This window comes from Entelurus aequoreus, linkage group LG05, assembly GCF_033978785.1.
Source record: "Entelurus aequoreus isolate RoL-2023_Sb linkage group LG05, RoL_Eaeq_v1.1, whole genome shotgun sequence".
Classification (NCBI taxonomy): domain Eukaryota; kingdom Metazoa; phylum Chordata; class Actinopteri; order Syngnathiformes; family Syngnathidae; genus Entelurus; species Entelurus aequoreus.
Genome location: NC_084735.1, coordinates 17,731,091 through 17,751,133, shown reverse-complemented (window position 1 = coordinate 17,751,133; position 20,043 = coordinate 17,731,091). Strand labels below are relative to the sequence as shown.

The following is a 20,043-nucleotide window of genomic DNA, read 5'->3' as shown; positions in this document are numbered from 1 at the left end:
TGCGGAGGTGTACTTGTAACAATTTTATAAACAAATGATACTATTTATAGTCCGGCGGGCGTATACATTTTGTTATCATGACCAACAACCTCCGTGCTTTTAATCTATTACGCAAAAGTGGAATGTGGTGGCGCCATCTCCCTCTACAGTCCCCCCGCCCCCCCGCCCCCCCTTCCTCTACAGTGCGCGCACCCGTCTTCCTTCCTCAGGGGTGGGCCAAGTGTGCTTCCGGTCCAGGAGGAGCGCGCTCGCCTTGGAAAGTTGCGCAGCTGACTGAGCAAGTGGTGGCCGGCTTCCCGCCCCGACACACACACACACCGCGGCAGCGGCGACACCTTACACACAAGACAGCCTCCACTGGTGAGTACGCTTCTTTGCTCGTTTTGTGTGTGTGTGTGTGTGTGTGTGTGCGTGCCTGAAAAAGGCTGAGTGATTTCCCAGAAAACACCAGGAATCTCTTGCATAACTTGTGCTGGCCGGGGACTCCTCAATGATGTTGTTGGTTATGTGCTCCTCAACCAGCTGGAGATGTTCCAACAGGAGCTTCGCTGTCTGCGACAAGTGTGTGTGTGTGTGTGTGTGAGTGTGTGTGTGTGTGTGTGTGTGTGTGTGTGAGTGTGTGTGAGAGAGTGAGAGATATCAGTAAAAAAAAGGGAAGTTGTAATGAGAAGTGACAAAAGTATACTGTATGTATTTAACTGTCAGAGTTCAAGGGTCAAGCTCCAATTGTTCTGAAGAGTTTTCATTCTTTTAACGTGGAATTCACTGATTCATCTTGGAACTCCCCCACAGGAAAAGGCTTGGCCGTGTGCATCCTTCTTCCACATAGCTGCTTCCTAACCCTCCTAGACCCTCTTAGACTTTACTTAGACTTCCTCATATCACCTCATACCTCCTTACACCTCCTCATACCTCCTTAGACCTCCTCATACCTCCTTAGACCTCATCATACCTCCTTAGACCTCATCATACCTCCTTAGGCCTCCTCATACCTTTTGAGGCCTCCTCATACCTTTTGAGACCTCCTCATACCTCTTGAGACCTCCTCATACCTCTTGAGACCTCCTCATACCTCTTGAGACCTCCTCATACCTCTTGAGACCTCCTCATACCTCTTGAGACCTCCTCATACCTCTTGAGACCTCCTCATACCTCTTGAGACCTCCTCATACCTCTTGAGATCTCCTCATACCTCCTTATGCCTCCTCATACCTCCTTAGGCCTCCTCATACCTCTTTAGATCTCCTCAGACCTCCTTAGATCTCCTCAGACCTCCTTAGCCCTCCTCATACCTCCTTAGCCCTCCTCATACCTCCTTAGCCCTCCTCATACCTCCTTGGCCCTTCTCATACCTCTTTGGCCCTTCTTATACCTCTTTGGCCCTTCTTATACCTCCTTGGCCCTTCTCATACCTCTTTAGACCTCATCATACCGCCTTAGACCTCATCATACCTCCTTAAATCTCATCATACCTCCTTAGGCCTCCTCATACCTCTTTAGATCTCCTCAGACCTCCTTAGCCCTCCTCATACCTCCTTAGCCCTCCTCATACCTCCTTGGCCCTTCTCATACCTCCTTGGCCCTTCGCATACCTCCTTGGCCCTTCTCATACCTCCTTGGCCCTTCTCATACCTCCTTGGCCCTTCTCATACCGCCTTGGCCCTTCGCATACCTCTTTGGCCCTTCTCATACCTCTTTAGACCTCCTCATACCTCTTTAGACCTCGTCATACCTCCTTAGACTTTCTTAGACCTCCTCAGATGTCCTCATATCTCATTATACCTCCTCATACCACTTTAGACCATCTCATATCTCCTTAGACATCATTATACCTCAGTATACCTCCTTAGAACTCAGTATACCGTCTTAGACCTCCTCATACCTCAGTATACCTTCTCATAACTCAGTATACCTCCTTAGAACTCAGTATACCGTCTTAGACCTCCTCATACCTCAGTATACCTTCTCATAACTCTGTATACCTCCTTAGACCTTCTCATACGTCATACCTCCTTAGACCTCAGTATACCTTCTCATCCTTCTCATAACTCAGTATACCTCCTTAGACCTTCTCATAACTCCGTATGCCTCCTTAGACCTCCTCAGATGTCCTCATACCTCAGTATACCTCCTTATACCATCTCATACTTCCTTAGACATCATTATACCTCAGTATACCTTCTTAGACTTTCTCATACCTCAGTGTACCTCCTTATACCTCAGTATACCTTCTTAGACCTCCTCAGACCACAGTATACTTCGTCATACCTCAGTATACCTCATTATACCTCCTTAGACCTCTTCATACAGTATGTCATACCTTCTTAGACCCTGTCATACCTCCTAAGACCTCTTCATATGTCATAACTCCTGAAACCTCCGTAGACCTCTTTAGACCCTGCTTACACTGTACATCCTCAGACCTCCTCTTACCTTATTGTACCTATTATAATTATACCATTATATCTCTCCTTAGACCTCCTCATATGTCATACCTTCTTAGACTTCTTCAGACCCTCCTTAGACTTCCTCATACCTCATCATACCTCCTTAGACCTCCTCATTCCTCCTCAGACCTCCTCATTCCTTTTTAGACCTCCTCATATCTCCTTAGACCTCATTATACCTTTTTAGACTCTCCTTAGACCTCCTCATATATCATGCCTCCTAAGACCTCTTCAGACCCTCCTTAGACTTCCTCATACCTCATTATACCTCCTCATTCCTTCTTAGATCTCCTCATACCTCCTTATAGCTCCTCAGACGTCATACCTCCTTAGACCCTCCTTATACCCCCACAGACCTCTTTAGACCTCTTCATACATCATACCTCCTTAGACCCTTCTTAGGCCTCCTTATGTCATACCTCTTTAGACCCTTCTTAGACCCTCGTAGACCTCCTTATACCCTCCATATACCTCCTAGACCTCCTTAGACACTCCTTATACGTCATACTTTCTTAGACCCTTCTAGACCTCCTTAGACTCTCCTTATACGTCATACTTCCTTAGACTCTCCAAGACCTCCTTAGACTCTCCTTATACGTCATACTTCCTTAGACCCTCCTAAACCTCCTTAGACTCTCCTTATACGTCATACTTCCTTAGACCCTCCTAGACCTCCTTAGACTCTCCTTATACGTCATGCTTCCTTAGACCCTCCTAGACCTCCTTTGACCCTCCAAGACCTCCTATACCTCCTTAGACTCTCCTTGTACGTCATACTTCCTTAGACCCTCCTAGACCTCCTTAGACTCTCCTTATACGTTATACTTCCTTAGACCCTCCAAGACCTCCTAGACCTCCTTAGACTCTCCTTATACGTCATACTTTCTTAGACCCTTCTAGACCTCCTTAGACTCTCCTTATACGTCATACTTCCTTAGACTCTCCAAGACCTCCTTAGACTCTCCTTATACGTCATACTTCCTTAGACACTCCTAGACCTGCTTAGACTCTCCTTATACGTCATACTTCCTTAGACCCTCCTAGACCTCCTTAGACTCTCCTTATACGTCATACTTCCTTAGACCCTCCTTAGACTCTCCTTATACGTCATACTTCCTAGACCCTCCAAGACCTCCTTAGACTCTCCTTATACGTCATACTTCCTTAGACCCTCCTATACCTCCTTAGACTCTCCTTATACGTCATACTTCCTTAGACCCTCCAAGACCTCCTTAAACTCTCCTTATACGTCATACTTTCTTAGACCCTCCTAGACCTTAGACTCTCCTTATACGTCATACTTCATTAGACCCTCCAAGACCTCCTTAGACTCTCCTTATACGTCATACTTTCTTAGACCCTCCAAGACCTCCTTAGACCCTCCTAGACCTTAGACTCTCCTTATACGTCATACTTCCTTAGACCCTCCAAGACCTCCTTAGACTCTTCTTATATGTCATATTTCCTTAGACCCTCCTAGACCTCCTTAGACTCTCCTTATACGTCATACTTCCTTAGACCCTCCTAGACCTCTTTAGACTCTCCTTATACGTCATACTTCCTTAGACCCTCCAAGACCTCCTTAGACTCTCCTTATACGTCATACTTCCTTAGACCCTCCTAGACCTCCTTAGACTCTCCTTATACGTCATACTTTCTTAGACCCTCCTAGACCTCCTTAGACTCTCCTTATACGTCATACTTCCTTAGACCCTCCAAGACCTCCTTAGACTCTCCTTATACGTCATACTTCCTTAGACCCTCCTAGACCTCCTTAGACTCTCCTTATACGCCATATTTCCTTAGACCCTCCTAGACCTCCTTAGACTCTCCTTATACGTCATACTTCCTTAGACCCTCCTAGACCTCCTTAGACTCTCCTTATACGTCATACTTCCTTAGACCCTCCTAGACCTCTTTAGACTCTCCTTATACGTCATACTTCCTTAGACCCTCCAAGACCTCCTTAGACTCTCCTTATACGTCATACTTCCTTAGACCCTCCTAGACCTCCTTAGACTCTTCTTATACGTCATACTTCCTTAGACCCTCCTAGACCTCTTTAGACTCTCCTTATACGTCATACTTCCTTAGACCCTCCAAGTCCTCCTTAGACTCTCCTTATACGTCATACTTCCTTAGACCCTCCTAGACCTCCTTAGACTCTCCTTATACGTCATACTTTCTTAGACCCTCCTAGACCTCCTTAGACTCTCCTTATACGTCATACTTCCTTAGACCCTCCAAGACCTCCTTAGACTCTCCTTATACGTCATACTTCCTTAGACCCTCCAAGACCTCCTTAGACTCTCCTTATAAGTCATACTTCCTTAGACCCTCCAAGACCTCCTTAGACTCTCCTTATACGTCATACTTCCTTAGACCCTCCTAGACCTCCTTAGACTTATACGTCATACTTCCTTAGACCCTCCTAGACCTCCTTAGACTCTCCTTATTCGTCATACTTCCTTAGACCCTCTAAGACCTCCTTAGACTCTCCTTATACGTCATACTTCCTTAGACCCTCCTAGACCTCCTTAGACTCTCCTTATACGTCATACTTTCTTAGACCCTCCTAGACCTCCTTAGATTCTCCTTATACGTCATACTTCCTTAGACCCTCCAAGACCTCCTTAGACTCTCCTTATACGTCATACTTCCTTAGACCCTCCAAGACCTCCTTAGACTCTCCTTATACGTCATACTTCCTTAGACCCTCCAAGACCTCCTTAGACTCTCCTTATAGGTCATACATCCTTAGACCCTCCTAGACCTCCTTAGACTCTTCTTATATGTCATACTTCCTTAGACCCTCCAAGACCTCCTTAGACTCTCCTTATACGTCATACTTCCTTAGACCCTCCTAGACCTCCTTAGACTCTCCTTATTCGTCATACTTCCTTAGACCCTCCAAGACCTCCTTAGACTCTCCTTATACGCCATACTTCCTTAGACCCTCCTAGACCTCCTTAGACCCTCCATGACCTCCTAGACCTTCTTAGACCCTCCAAAACCGCCTAGACCTCCTTAGACCCTCCTAGACCTCCTTAGACCCTCCTAGACAGGGGTGTCCAAACTTTTTCCACTGAGGATTGCACACAGATTAATGAAAACATGCAGGGGCCATTTTAATATTTTTCCTTTTCAAAACCAGCACAATATAAATATTTGTGTTTACTTTTAACCCTCAAGTTTGGTTCCAGAGACTCAGAAGGGTCTCAGTCGTAAAAATTGTAAGAAAATTAAATACAAAAATGTTTACAAATATATTTTTACCCAACACTTAAATCTCTAAACCGACTTCAGGTCTATCTGTCGATATACATTTTTCATGTTTAATTCCCTTTTTGTCAAAGCTGTTTTTTTCATGTAAAACACACCAAATATGCAATATTTTCCACCAAAAATATTTTTAAGTGAAATATTTGATTGCGGCCTTAAACAGGTCATTAATGGCAACAACATTGATTTTAATTCATTATTTTTTGAGCAAAGACAGTTTTAAAAAATCCCACAAAAATTCCTGGGAATCCAAAAGGGCCCACAATTGTAAAAAAATAAGTCATTAATTTTTTATTTTATTTTTTTGAAACTTTCAATACTTAAATCTTTTTTCACCAAGGACCACCTCAGAAAACACCATATTGAGCAACATTCAAATACAGTAGCGTGGTAGGCCTAAGTATTCATTAAAAACAAGGCAAGAGGTTTTAACTAACAAGTATATTTAATATTTTGGTCACTGTAACATTACACACAGTTTGTACAGTAACACTGCGTTTGATTTTAGGAAAATAAAACACTGGACCTAAATAAGAAATCAAATGAAATGAATTGTGATGGGCTTCCTTGGCGTACCTCTAGTCAGAGTTTATAGAAACAATATGGACAGAGGCGCCATGTTTGCTACCAAGGACGTGTGCAATTGAGTCGTTCTGATGTCCGTTTTCCTGAGGAAATAAACCAAAATAATAAGTCTAAGTATAGTTCATGAACTTACAAAAAAAAATGCTTTTATTTTGTCAAAGTAGAATATATAATAACGACCAAAAATAAACCTATTACACTCATTTTGTCAAAATCCTGGTTAGCTTTGGCGCGACAATGACATGATGACTTTTGTGTGAGGCGTGTCGACTGTGCCTCCAACGCATTTGGACTCACAGCAGGGGTCCTGAATCATTGTCGGGCCGCCAAAAAAAACATATTTTTCTCAGCTGTGGGCCTGCAGAGGTACTCGGTTGTAATACACTTTTCCACCACTTGTGGCAGTAATGACAATAGCAAACAGAAGAAGTCTGGAGCTAAAGTCATAGACAAGTTTCTTAAAGGCCTACTGAAAGCCACTACTACCGACCACGCAGTCTGATAGTTTATATATCAATGATGAAATCTTAACATTGCAACACATGCCAATACGGCCGGGTTAACTTATAAAGTGCAATTTTAAAATTCCCGCTAAACTTCCGGTTGAAAATGTCTATGTATGATGACGTATGCGCGTGACGTCAATGGTTGAAACGGAAGTATTCGGACACCATTGTATCCAATACAAAAAGCTCAGTTTTCGTCGCAAAATTCCACAGTATTCTGGACATCTGTGTTGGTGAATCTTTTGCAATTTGTTTAATGAACAATGGAGACTGCAAAGAAGAAAGCTGTAGGTGGGATCGGTGTATTAGCGGCGGGCTGCAGCAACACAACCAGGAGGACTTTGACTTGGATAGCAGACGCGCTATCCGACGCTAGCCGCCGACCCCACGGATGATCGGGTGAAGTCCTTCGTCGCTCCGTCGATCGCTGGAACGCAGGTGAGCACGGGTGTTGATGAGCAGATGAGGGCTGGCTGGCGTAGGTGGATAGCTAATGTTTTTAGCATAGCTCTGTGAGGTCCCGTTGCTAAGTTAGCTTCAATGGCGTCGTTAGCAACAGCATTGTTAACCTTCGCCAGCCTGGAAAGCATTAACCGTGTATTTACAGGTCCATGGTTTAATAGTATTGTTGATTTTCTGTCTATCCTTCCAGTCAGGGGTTTATGTCTTTTGTTTCTATCTGCAGTTAAGCCCGATGCTATCACGTTAGCTCCGTAGCTAAAGTGCTTCGCCGATGTATTGTCGTGGAGATAAAAGTCACTGTGAATGTCCATTTCGCGTTCTCGACTCTCATTTTCAAGAGGATATAGTATCCGAGGTGGTTTGAAATACAAATCTGTGATCCACAATAGAAAAAGGAGAGAGTGTGAAATCCAATGAGCCAGCTTGTACCTAAGTTACGGTCAGAGCGAAAAAAGATGCGTCCTGCACTGCACTCTAGTCCTTCACTCTCACGTTCCTCATCCACGAATCTTTCATCTTCGTTCTAATTGATGGGGTAATCGTCGCTTTCTCGGTCTGAATCGCTCTCGTTATTGGTGTAAACAATGGGGAAATGTGAGGAGCCTTTCAACCTGTGACGTCACGCTACTTCTGGTACAGGCAAGGCTTTTTTTTTATCAGCGACCAAAAGTTGCGAACTGTATCGTCGATGTTCTCTACTAAATCCTTTCAGCAAAAATATGGCAATATCGCAAAATGATCAAGTATGACACATAGAATGGATGTGCTATCCCCGTTCAAATTAAAAAATGTCATTTCAGTAGGCCTTTAAGGCATTCTAACTTGTAAATAAAAGCCAATGTGAGGCCCTCTATTATACTATACTTACTATATTACATTTGAATACTAACAAGTATTAGTGATATTGTTATTATGAGCGCTAACGCAGACCAACTATTTATAGCGGCGCTATAGTTTTTGCTCGCCAAACTTTATTCTAAGTCATAAATGCCTCTCTCCCGGATAGTAGAAGGACGAATAGGTATTCCGACAAGTTGGTACACTTTAAAACCCTTGTGTAATGTTCATATTGTTGTTACTCAGCCAGCGTTTGTGGGTCTGACGGAGCCGTTGCATTTTGTGGCTTTTAATGCCTCACAATCAAACACTTTTATGTTAAAATACTGAACAGATGTTTACCTTATCCCAATAAACATCTGTTTATTGGGATAGCTCGTGTTAGCATTAGCAATGTGTTAGCATTTTTATGTGAACATGCTACTTATTTAGGCTAGCTTTTGTGGCTCATTTTTTCCCCGTTACGCCTAAAACTCCCGGATTCAGACACTCGGCACCATCCAACAAGTGCGGCGGCTTTTTTATTATTATAAAGGTTTATTTGAAATAGGGACAGATGCAAAAACATAGACATCTGAGACAGTTATCCAATGTATGCATCATAGTGTTTGTAGCCAAAGCTAATTTACAACACTTGTCCCCAACAACAACAACACAGATCCAACATCATTAAAATAGGAAGGAAAAAAAATAGAATAAGGCAAAGATGAGTGGATAATAATGATAATAGAAATAATACAGACAAAGTGCAAACTAGATAAAAGCCAATAATAACAATAACACAGACAAAGTGCAGACTAGATAAAAACCAATTAGTAAAAATGAGTAAAAACTAAACATGGGAACACGATTGTTGCTCAACTAGCCTTAGTTTTGTTTGTTTTTTGAAAGTGACAAGTGCAGCTGTACTTTGCAAAGTGTCCGGTAAAGAGTTCCATAGTTGTGGTCCTTTTATTGAAAAGGCCGTCTGGGCAAAAGATGTCCTACGGAATGGAACACAACAGTTGCCTTTTGACACTGCTCGGGTGGTAGATCTGGTACCACTTTGCAGTCTTGTAATTGCCTTGCAGAGCAATTGGGGAGCAGAGTTATCCAAGCATTTAAAAAGCAGTTTGACTGTATGTAACAAAATAAAATTGGTAAAACTTAAAATATTGTATTTGGTTCAAATTTGGCAATGATGATATCGTATACTCTTCTTGTCTAGGACTTTCAAGGCGCGATTATAAAGACACTCAATGGTCTTGATTGATGACTGGTGTGCCTGGGACCATGTAGTTAGAGGCCTACTGAAATGATTTTTTTTAATTTAAACGGGGATAGCAGATCCATTCTATGTGTCATACTTGATCATTTTGCGATATTGCCATATTTTTGCTGAAAGGATTTAGTAGAGAACATCGACGATAAATTGCTGATAAAAAAAAAGCCTTGCCTGTACCGGAAGTAGCGTGACGTCACAGGTTGAAAGGCTCCTCACATTTCCCCATTGTTTACACCAGCAGCGAGAGAGATTTGGACCGAGAAAGCGACGATTACCCCATTAATTTGAGAGAGGATGAAAGATTTGTGGATGAGGAACGTAAGAGTGAAGGATTAGAGTGCAGTGCAGGACGTATCTTTTTTCGCTCTGACCGTAACTTAGGTACAAGCTGGCTCATTGGATTCCACACTTTCTCCTTTTTCTATTGTGGATCACGGATTTGTATTTTAAACCACCTCGGATACTATATCCTCTTGAAAATGAGAGTCGAGAACGCGAAATGGACATTCACAGTGACTTTTATCTCCACGTCAATACATCGGCGAAACACTTTAGCTACGAAGCTAACGTGATAGCATCGGGCTCAAATGCAGATATAAACAAAAGAAATAAACCCCTGACTGGAAGGATAGACAGAAAATCAACAATACTATTAAACCATGGACATGTAAATACACGGTTAATGCTTACCAGCCTGGCGAAGCTTAACAATGCTGTTGCTAACGACGCCATTGAAGCTAACTTAGCAACGGGACCTCACAGAGCTATGATAAAAACATTAGGGCTCCACCTACGCCAGCCAGCCCTCATCTGCTCATCAACACCCGTGCTCACCTCCGTTCCAGCGATCGACGGAAGGACGAAGGACTTCACCCGATCATCCGTACGGTCGGCGGCTAGCGTCGGCTAGCGCGTCAGCTATCCAAGTCAAAGTCCTCCTGGTTGTGTTGCTGCAGCCAGCCGCTAATACACCGATCCCACCTACAGCTTTCTTCTTTGCAGTCTTCATTGTTCATTAAACAAATTGCAAAAGATTCACCAACACAGATGTCCAGAATACTGTGGAATTTTGCGATGAAAACAAAGCTTTTTGTATTGGATACAATGGTGTCCGAATACTTCTGTTTCAACCATTGACGTCACGCGCATACGTCATCATACATAGACGTTTTCAACCGGAAGTTTAGCGGGAAATTTAAAATTGCACTTTATAAGTTAACCCGGCCGTATTGGCATGTGTTGCAATGTTAAGATTTCATCATTGATATATAAACTATCAGACTGCGTGGTCGGTAGTAGTGGCTTTCAATAGGCCTTTAACTACTTAAATACGCAAGCCTTTAAATATTTTCAAATCGGTGTCACTACGAGTTTTGATAAACGTTTTTAAGGCATAATCTCTCTTTTTCATTAATTTCCGGATATCATCATTAATCCATGGTAACTGAAATTTTCTGTGGGATTTTTTTCGCTGTCTAATAAATGTATCAATAATGCGTCCGATAGTAGACATTAGCTGATTACAACAGACGTGTACTTGGTCGTGTTGTTGGAGCTCGTCCCAATTAATACCCTTTAAATCAGGCGTCTAGAGGTCCAGGGCACAGACAGCAGGCCCATCAAAATTTCCGCGGGATTTGCGAGTTACTTTTTATGCTTGTTTTCTTGGTTTTATGACTTAAACCTCTAAAGGCCTTAGTGGCCACATGCGTGGACAGCACCTTTTAGCTCTTATTTCCAAAATTGTGTACACTACTGAATTGGGGTCTTACGGCCACTTATGTGGACGCTTATACTGCCATCTGGTGGTGTCAGAAGAGTATAACATACAATAAGATTTGGAGGAAAAAAAAGTGTAAAAATAAGAATTAGCATGTCACTAAACATGAAGTTATGGACTAAGTACATCATATCCAAAGATGATTCTTAGTTTTTATTCTAATTAGGGTCCAATGAGCCCAAATAGCAAAGAGAAATAAAAAAAAAAAAGCATGTAAACAAACAGCTTGGGCCTTAAGAGGTTAAATTAGCTTCTACATGGCAATCACACAAAATGTGCAATATTTTCCCTCAAAGTGGAATATTTGATGTGACGTAATTGGAACCTTGACTATGTCATTATTTCATGACAACATTGACTTATTATTTGAGCAAGGACAGTAAACATTGCAACTTTACATGTCACCTCTTTTATTCCACTTTTTTATTTTTGTATTATTTTTTACTTTGGACACCCCTGCTCCTAGACCTCCCTCGGACCCTCATTGACCAAGTCCCAGATCCCACCTGGTCCTGCCATGTCAGGCAACCCTCATAGTTAGGCTCGGTTCTCTCCAAGGGAGCAAAATCAGTCGGAGGCCGGACTCCATCACTTCCTGTTTCTCCCCCGAGGTCACTTCCTGTCTTTGGCCTTGGGCGCTATAGAAAGGAAGGAGGCGGGGACAGCTGTTATTTTTTTTTTCGATGTTATTTTTTTTAAACATTTTTTTTTTGGGGGTGGCTCGATGGCGACGTTCCCGCCACAAAGGCTTCCAGGGAGGTTGTGTGGGTGTCAGGTGGATGGATGTCACACACCTGTGCCACACACACATTGAAGTGGTGCTGGGTGGTTACCATAGCAACAGGCTATCGGCATGCCAGTGCTCAACACAGACAGGAATGTCTTTCAATCGGGAGGATATGGCCACATCATGTTCCTTTACACCCCTTCACCCCCATACCTTCTCCATAGTGTTTGTGTGTGCGTGCGTGTGCGTGTGCGTGTGTGTGTGTGTGTGTGTGTGTGCGAAAGCCCACTTCCCATTGTCCTATCATCCTGTCCACTCACACTTAACTTCCTGTCGGGGCTTCCTGCAAATGTGAGAAAGAGGCTAGGTAAAGAAAAGAGAATAAGAAGAAGACTTGGTAGTGTGAACGTGCACAGTACTGTACATGTGTGTGAGCGTGCGTGTGTGCTCTGTCCTTTAGGGGGAGCACTTTTAAAAGGGACACACAGTCAATTTGAAATATCCCTCCTTTTTGGGAGCACCCTCATGTTGATAGATGTCACCAGCAGGGGTGCACATGAGACATTCTCTATTAGATGAAGGCACTTTTCCTTGTTGATGTCTCAAGAAGGGTACAAATACAAGAACACACACACATTCTTGTATTTCTTACCTTCTTGAGACCTCCAAAAAATGCCTACCTCTTTAGGACCACCCTTTCTAGATATATAAATGTTTGTATTTACAACATTAATAATATATACATACTATGCAAATATAAAAAAAGCTTGTTGTGAAAAATGAGTTGGAATTTCACAAGAAAAAGGTCACAAATTCACAAGAAAAGTCGTAATTTTACTCAACGCAAGTCAACATTTTACAAGAAAAACGGAACATTTGTGCAATATTATGACAAAAGTTGGAATGTTACTCAATAACGGTCGCAATTTTACAAGAAAAGCTTAAAATGTTGGCAATTTTATGAAAAGAGTCGTCATTTTACTCGACAAAAGTCATGAGAAAACTTAAAAATGTTGGCAATTTTATGAAAAGAGTCGTCATTTTACTCGACAAAAGTCACAATTTTATGAGAAAACTTTAAAATGTTGGCAATATTATAACAATAATCGGAATTTTGACTTGGCAAACTTATGACAAAAGTCACAATTTTACTCAGAAAATGTCTGTGTGTGTGTGTTCTGGCAATGCTTACTTAATGGGGACATTGCTCTGTTTACACAGTCACCTTTAGGGGGAGCACTTTTAAAAGCGACACACAGTCAATTTGAAAAAGCCCTCCTTTTTGGGAGCACCCTCATTTTGATAGATGTCACCAGCAGGGGTGCACATGAGACATTCTCTATTAGATGAAGGTACTTTTCCTTGTTGATGTCTCAAGAAGGGTACAAATACACACACACACACACACACACACACACACATTCTTGTATTTCTTACCTTCTTGAGACCTCCGAAAAATGCCTACCTCTTTAGGACCACCCTTTCTAGATATATAAATGTTTGTATTTACAACATTAATAATATATACATACTATGCAAATATAAAAAAAAGCTTGTTGTGAAAAATGAGTTGGATTTTCACAAGAAAAAGGTCACAAATTCACAAGAAAAGTCGTAATTTTACTCAACGCAAGTCAACATTTTACAAGAAAAACGGAACATTTGTGCAATATGATGATAAAAGTTGGAATGTTACTCAATAACGGTCGCAATTTTACAAGAAAAGCTTAAAATGTTGGCAATTTTATGAAGAGTCATCATTTTACTCGACAAAAGTCAGGAGAAAACTTAAAAATGTTGGCAATTTTATGAAAAGAGTCGTCATTTTACTCGACAAAAGTCACAATTTTATGAGAAAACTTTAAAATGTTGGCAATATTATAATAATAATCGGAATTTTGACTTGGCAAACTTATGACAAAAGTCACAATTTTACTCAGAAAATGTCTGTGTGTGTGTGTGTGTGTGTGTGTGTGTGTGTGTGTGTGTGTGTGTGTGTGTGTGTTCTGGCAATGCTTACTTAATGGGGACATTGCTCTGTTTACACAGTCACCTTTAGGGGGAGCACTTTTAAAAGCGACACACAGTCAATTTGAAAAAGCCCTCCTTTTTGGGAGCACCCTCATTTTGATAGATGTCACCAGCAGGGGTGCACATGAGACATTCTCTATTAGATGAAGGTACTTTTCCTTGTTGATGTCTCAAGAAGGGTACAAATACAAGAACACACACACATTCTTGTATTTCTTACCTTCTTGAGACCTCCAAAAAATGCCTACCTCTTTAGGACCACCCTTTCTAGATATATAAAGATGTGTATTTACAACATTAATAATATATACATACTATGCAAATATAAAAAAGCTTGTTGTGAAAAATGAGTTGGATTTTCACAAGAAAAAGGTCACAAATTCAAAAGAAAAGTCGTAATTTTACTCAACACAAGTCAACATTTTACAAGAAAAACTGAACATTTGTGCAATATGAGGATAAAAGTTGGAATGTTACTCAATAACGGTCGCAATTTTACAAGAAAAGCTTAAAATGTTGGCAATTTTATGAAGAGTCATCATTTTACTCGACAAAAGTCATGAGAAAACTTAAAAATGTTGGCAATTTTATGAAAAGAGTCGTCATTTTACTCGACAAAAGTCACAATTTTATGAGAAAACTTTAAAATGTTGGCAATATTATAACAATAATCGGAATTTTGACTTGGCAAACTTATGACAAAAGTCACAATTTTACTCAGAAAATGTCTGTGTGTGTGTGCGTGTGTGTGTGTGTGTGTGTGTGTGTGTGTGTGTGTGTGTGTGTGTGTGTGTGTGTGTGTGTGTGTGTTCCACTGGGAGCAGCTTATCTGCACACGTCTCGGTGCAGGAAAAGGGTGTGTCGCACGGATTTATGTGTCATGTGACATGATGATGATGATGATGAAGGTTTTTGTGCGTTTTCGTTTTGTTCCAGCACCTGCGTGTTATTAAAGTCACGTTTTATTGTTGTAACGGGAACAATATGGACGGCAAAAGTGCTAAAAGAAAAAAAAAATCTTGTCGTCCCTCCTTAGGCTTCGCTACACATCTTAAAAAAGAAAAGAAAAAAAGACTAATTGGAAGGTCACATGAAGTTTGGAGCTCTGTAGCAACTGACTGTGCAGGTGGCTGAGTTGCTGTTGTTCCCAAACTCTTCACTTTTCTTATAATAAAGGACTAATTATTAGGACACCTGATTCTCATCATTTGGATGGCTGGCCAAATACTTTTGGCAATATAGTGTATGCTAGTGTTGCTAACCTAGCATGATGTTAAAATATCATGTTAGCATGTAGCTCACATTTAGCTATGCTAGTGTTGCTAACCTAGTATGATGTTAAAATATCATGTTGGCATGTAGCTCACATTTAGCTATGCTAGTGTTGCTAACCTAGCATGATGTTAAAATATGTTAGCATGTAGCTCACATTTAGTTATGCTAGTGTTGCTAACCTAGCATGATGTGAATAATTATTGTAAGCATGTAGCTCATATAGCTATGCTAGTGTTGCTAGCCTAGTATGATGTTAAAATATCATGTTGGCATGTAGCATACATAACCATGCCAATTTTGCTAACCTAGCATAATGTTAACCTTAACATCTTAGTGTTGCTAAGCTAAAGTGATGTTAAAATGTAATGTTAGCATGTAACTCGTTTAGCTATGCTAGTGTTGCTAATTTAGTATGATGTTAAGATGTAATGTTAGCATGTTGCTTATGTAGCTATGCTAGTGTTGCGAACTGAGCATGATTATAAAATGTAATGTTAGCGTATTGCGACCCTAGCATGATGTTAAAATGGCATGTTAGCATGTAGCTCACATATAGCTATGCTGGTGTTGCTAACCTAGCTCAATGTGAAAATGTCATGTTAGCATGTAGCTTATGTAGCTATGCTAGTGTTGCGAACAGAGCATGATTATAAAATGTAATGTTAGCGTATTGCGACCCTAGCATGATGTTAAAATGTCATGTTAGCATGTATCTCACATATAACTATGCTAGTGTTGCTAACCTAGCACAATGTGAAAATGTCATGTTATCATGTAGCCCACGAATAGCTATGCTGGTGTTGCTAACCTAGCACAATGTGAAAATGTCATGTTAGCGTGTAGCTCACATATAACTATGCTAGTGTTGCTAACCTAGCACAATGTGAAAATATCATGTTAGCATGTAGCTCACACATAGCTATGCTAGTGTTGCTAACCTAGCACAATGTGAAAATGTCATGTTAGCATGTAGCTCACAAATAGCTATGCTGATGTTGTTAACCTAGCACAATGTGAAAATGTCATGTTAGCATGTAGCTCACATATAACTATGCTAGTGTCGCTAACCTAGCACAATGTGAAAATGTCATGTTAGCATGTAGCTCACATAGCTATGCTATTGTTGCTAACCTAGCATGATGTTAAAATGTCATGTTAGCATGTAGCTCACATATAACTATGCTAGTGTTGCTAACCTAGCATGATGTTAAAATGTCATGTTAGCATGTAGCTCACATATAACTATGCTAGTGTTGCTAACCTAGCACGATGTTAAAATGTCATGTTAGCATGTCTCTCACATATAACTATGCTAGTGTTGCTAACCTAGCATGATGTTAAAATGTCATGTTAGCATGTATCTCACATATAACTATGTTAGTGTTGCTAACCTAGCCCAATGTGAAAATGTCATGTTAGCATGTATCTCACATGTAGCTATGCTAGTGTTGCTAACCTAGCATGATGTTAAAATGTCATGTTAGCATGTAGTTCACATATAACTATGCTAGTGTTGCTAACCTAGCATGATGTTAAAATGTCATGTTAGCATGTAGCTCACATATAACTATGTTAGTGTTGCTAACCTAGCACAATGTTAAAATGTCATGTTAGCATGTCTCTCACATATAGCTATGTTAGTGTTGCTAACCTAGCATGATGTTAAAATGTCATGTTAGCATGTATCTCACATATAACTGTTAGTGTTGCTAACCTAGCCCAATGTGAAAATGTCATGTTAGCATGTATCTCACATGTAGCTATGCTAGTGTTGCTAACCTAGCATGATGTTGAAATGTCATGTTAGCATGTATCTCACATGTAGCTATGCTAGTGTTGCTAACCTAGCATGATGTTAAAATGTCATGTTAGCATGTAGCTCACATAGCTATGCTAGATGTTTGTCTTCCTGTCCTTAATGTTACGTGGTAGTATGTGATGTATTGGACACAGTACACAGTTACAGTGTGACTCAAGTACACAATAGTACTTCTCATTGGCATTAAAGATGTACACATATAAAAGTACTACTGCGGGAGAAGTATTTAAAAAATAATCATCTTCACACATTTGCTCATGTTCACACCAGTGTGAACAAAACGGATATTGATGTGGTTGGAAGCTTTTGGTTTCATTTCTCTTGTCTTACTGGCCTTCATCAAAGTAATACAATACTAGCAAATACTTCCACTGTGTATTCTTACAGTACAGTGGAAACTCCATACTATACTAGCACATACTTCCAAATACTTTAACCATAAAATCAGATTTTAAAATTATTTTTTTTACAGTAATGCACTGTAAAAAATCTGTACATACTGTATTCAAGTGATAAACTGGTAGCTGAGTCGCCAGAATTTTACCATAAAACATTTTACAGTGCATTACTGTAAAAATTAAAATGTAACTACTTTTATTTTTACTGTAAAATTCTGGCAAATGAGCAATGAGCTGCCCTTTTTTTTACCGTAAAATCTTTTTTTTTTTTTTTTTTTTTTTACAGTAATGCGCCGTAAAAAATCTGTAGATATTCCAGTGATAAACTGGTAGCGCAGTCGCCAGAATTTTATCATACCATTTATGGAGGTTTTTACAGTGCATTATTGTAAAAATAAAAAAGGTTACCACTGTTATTTTTACTGTAAAATTCTGGCAACTGAGCTGCCTTTTTTTTTTTTTAACCATAAAATCAGATTTGTATTTTTTATTTTTTTTACTTTACAGTAATGCACTGTAAAAAAAATCTCTAGACATTCCAGTGATAAACTGGTAGCGCAGTCGCCAGAATTTTATCATACCATTTATGGAGGTTTTTACAGTACATCACTGTAAAAATAAAAATGTTACCACTGTTATTTTTACTGTAAAATTCTGGCAACTGAGCTGCAATTTTTTTTACCACAAAATCTGATTTTAATTTTTTTTTTTACAGTAAAGCACTGTAAAACTGTAAAAAAAATCTGTAGATATTCCAGTGATAAACTGGCAGCTCAGTCGCCAGAATTTTACCATAAAACATTTTACAGTGCATTACTGTAAAAATTAAAATGTAACTACTGTTATTTTTACTGTAAAATTCTGGCAAATGAGCTGCCCTTTTTTTTCCCCTAAAATCTTTTTTTTTTTTTTTTACAGTAAAGCACTGTAAAACTGTAAAAAAAAAAAATCTGTAGATATTCCAGTGATAAACTGGCAGCTCAGTCGCCAGAATTTTGCCATAAAACATTTTACAGTGCATTACTGTAAAAATTAAAATGTAACTACTTTTATTTTTACTGTAAAATTCTGGCAAATGAGCAATGAGCTGCCCTTTTTTTTACCGTAAAATCTTTTTTTTTTTTTTTTTTTTTACAGTAATGCGCTGTAAAAAAATCTGTAGATATTCCAGTGATAAACTGGTAGCGCAGTCGCCAGAATTTTATCATACCATTTATGGAGGTTTTTACAGTGCATTACTGTAAAAATAAAAAAGGTTACCACTGTTATTTTTACTGTAAAATTCTGGCAACTGAGCTGCCTTTTTTTTTTTTTAACCATAAAATCAGATTTGTATTTTTTATTTTTTTTACTTTACAGTAATGCACTGTAAAAAAAATCTCTAGACATTCCAGTGATAAACTGGTAGCGCAGTCGCCAGAATTTTATCATACCATTTATGGAGGTTTTTACAGTACATCACTGTAAAAATAAAAACGTTACCACTGTTATTTTTACTGTAAAATTCTGGCAACTGAGCTGCAATTTTTTTTACCACAAAATCTGATTTTAATTTTTTTTTTACAGTAAAGCACTGTAAAACTGTAAAAAAAAAATCTGTAGATATTCCAGTGATAAACTGGCAGCTCAGTCGCCAGAATTTTACCATAAAACATTTTACAGTGCATTACTGTAAAAATTAAAATGTAACTACTGTTATTTTTACTGTAAAATTCTGGCAAATGAGCTGCCCTTTTTTTTACCGTAAAATTTTTTTTTTTTTTTTTTTACAGTAATGCACTGTAAAAAAATCTGTAGATATTTCAGTGATAAACTGGTAGCGCAGTCGCCAGAATTTTATCATACCATTTATGGAGGTTTTTACAGTGCATTACTGTAAAAATAAAAAAGGTTACCACTGTTATTTTTACTGTAAAATTCTGGCAACTGAGCTGCCTTTTTTTTTTTTAACCATAAAATCAGATTTGTATTTTTTATTTTTTTTACTTTACAGTAATGCACTGTAAAAAAAATCTGTAGACATTCCAGTGATAAACTGGTAGCGCAGTCGCCAGAATTTTATCATACCATTTATGGAGGTTTTTACAGTACATTACTGTAAAAATAAAAATGTTACCACTGTTATTTTTACTGTAAAATTCTGGCAACTGAGCTGCAATTTTTTTTACCACAAAATCTGATTTTAATTTTTTTTTTTTTTTTTTTACAGTAAAGCACTGTAAAACTGTAAAAAAAATCTGTAGATATTCCAGTGATAAACTGGCAGCTCAGTCGCCAGAATTTTACCATAAAACATTTTACAGTGCATTACTGTAAAAAAATAAAATGTAACTACTGTTATTTTTACTGTAAAATTCTGGCAAATGAGCTGCCCTTTTTTTTACCGTAAAATCTTTTTTTTTTTTTTTTTTTTACAGTAACGCGCTGTAAAAAATCTGTAGATATTCCAGTGATAAACTGGTAGCTCAGTCGCCAGAATTTTATCATACCATTTATGGAGGTTTTTACAGTGCATTACTGTAAAAATAAAAAAGGTTACCACTGTTATTTTTACTGTAAAATTCTGGCAACTGAGCTGCCTTTTTTTTTTTTTAACCATAAAATCAGATTTGTATTTTTTATTTTTTTTA

At 39.3% G+C, this 20,043-nt stretch overlaps 1 protein-coding gene across 3 annotated transcripts in view; it reads left to right on the top strand.

Moving 5' to 3' along the window:
* The first annotated feature begins 217 nt into the window (after positions 1 to 217).
* The window catches only part of yrk (Yes-related kinase), a 48,439-nt gene continuing 28,613 nt past the window's right edge, over positions 218 to 20,043 (top strand). For 2 of the 3 annotated variants that reach the window (XM_062047245.1, XM_062047244.1), the window contains exon 1: positions 219 to 360. The gene's annotated coding sequence lies outside the window, so the exon portion shown is untranslated. Of the gene's footprint in view, positions 361 to 20,043 lie in introns of all 3 variants that reach the window. The other variant, XM_062047246.1, reaches the window with a different exon arrangement.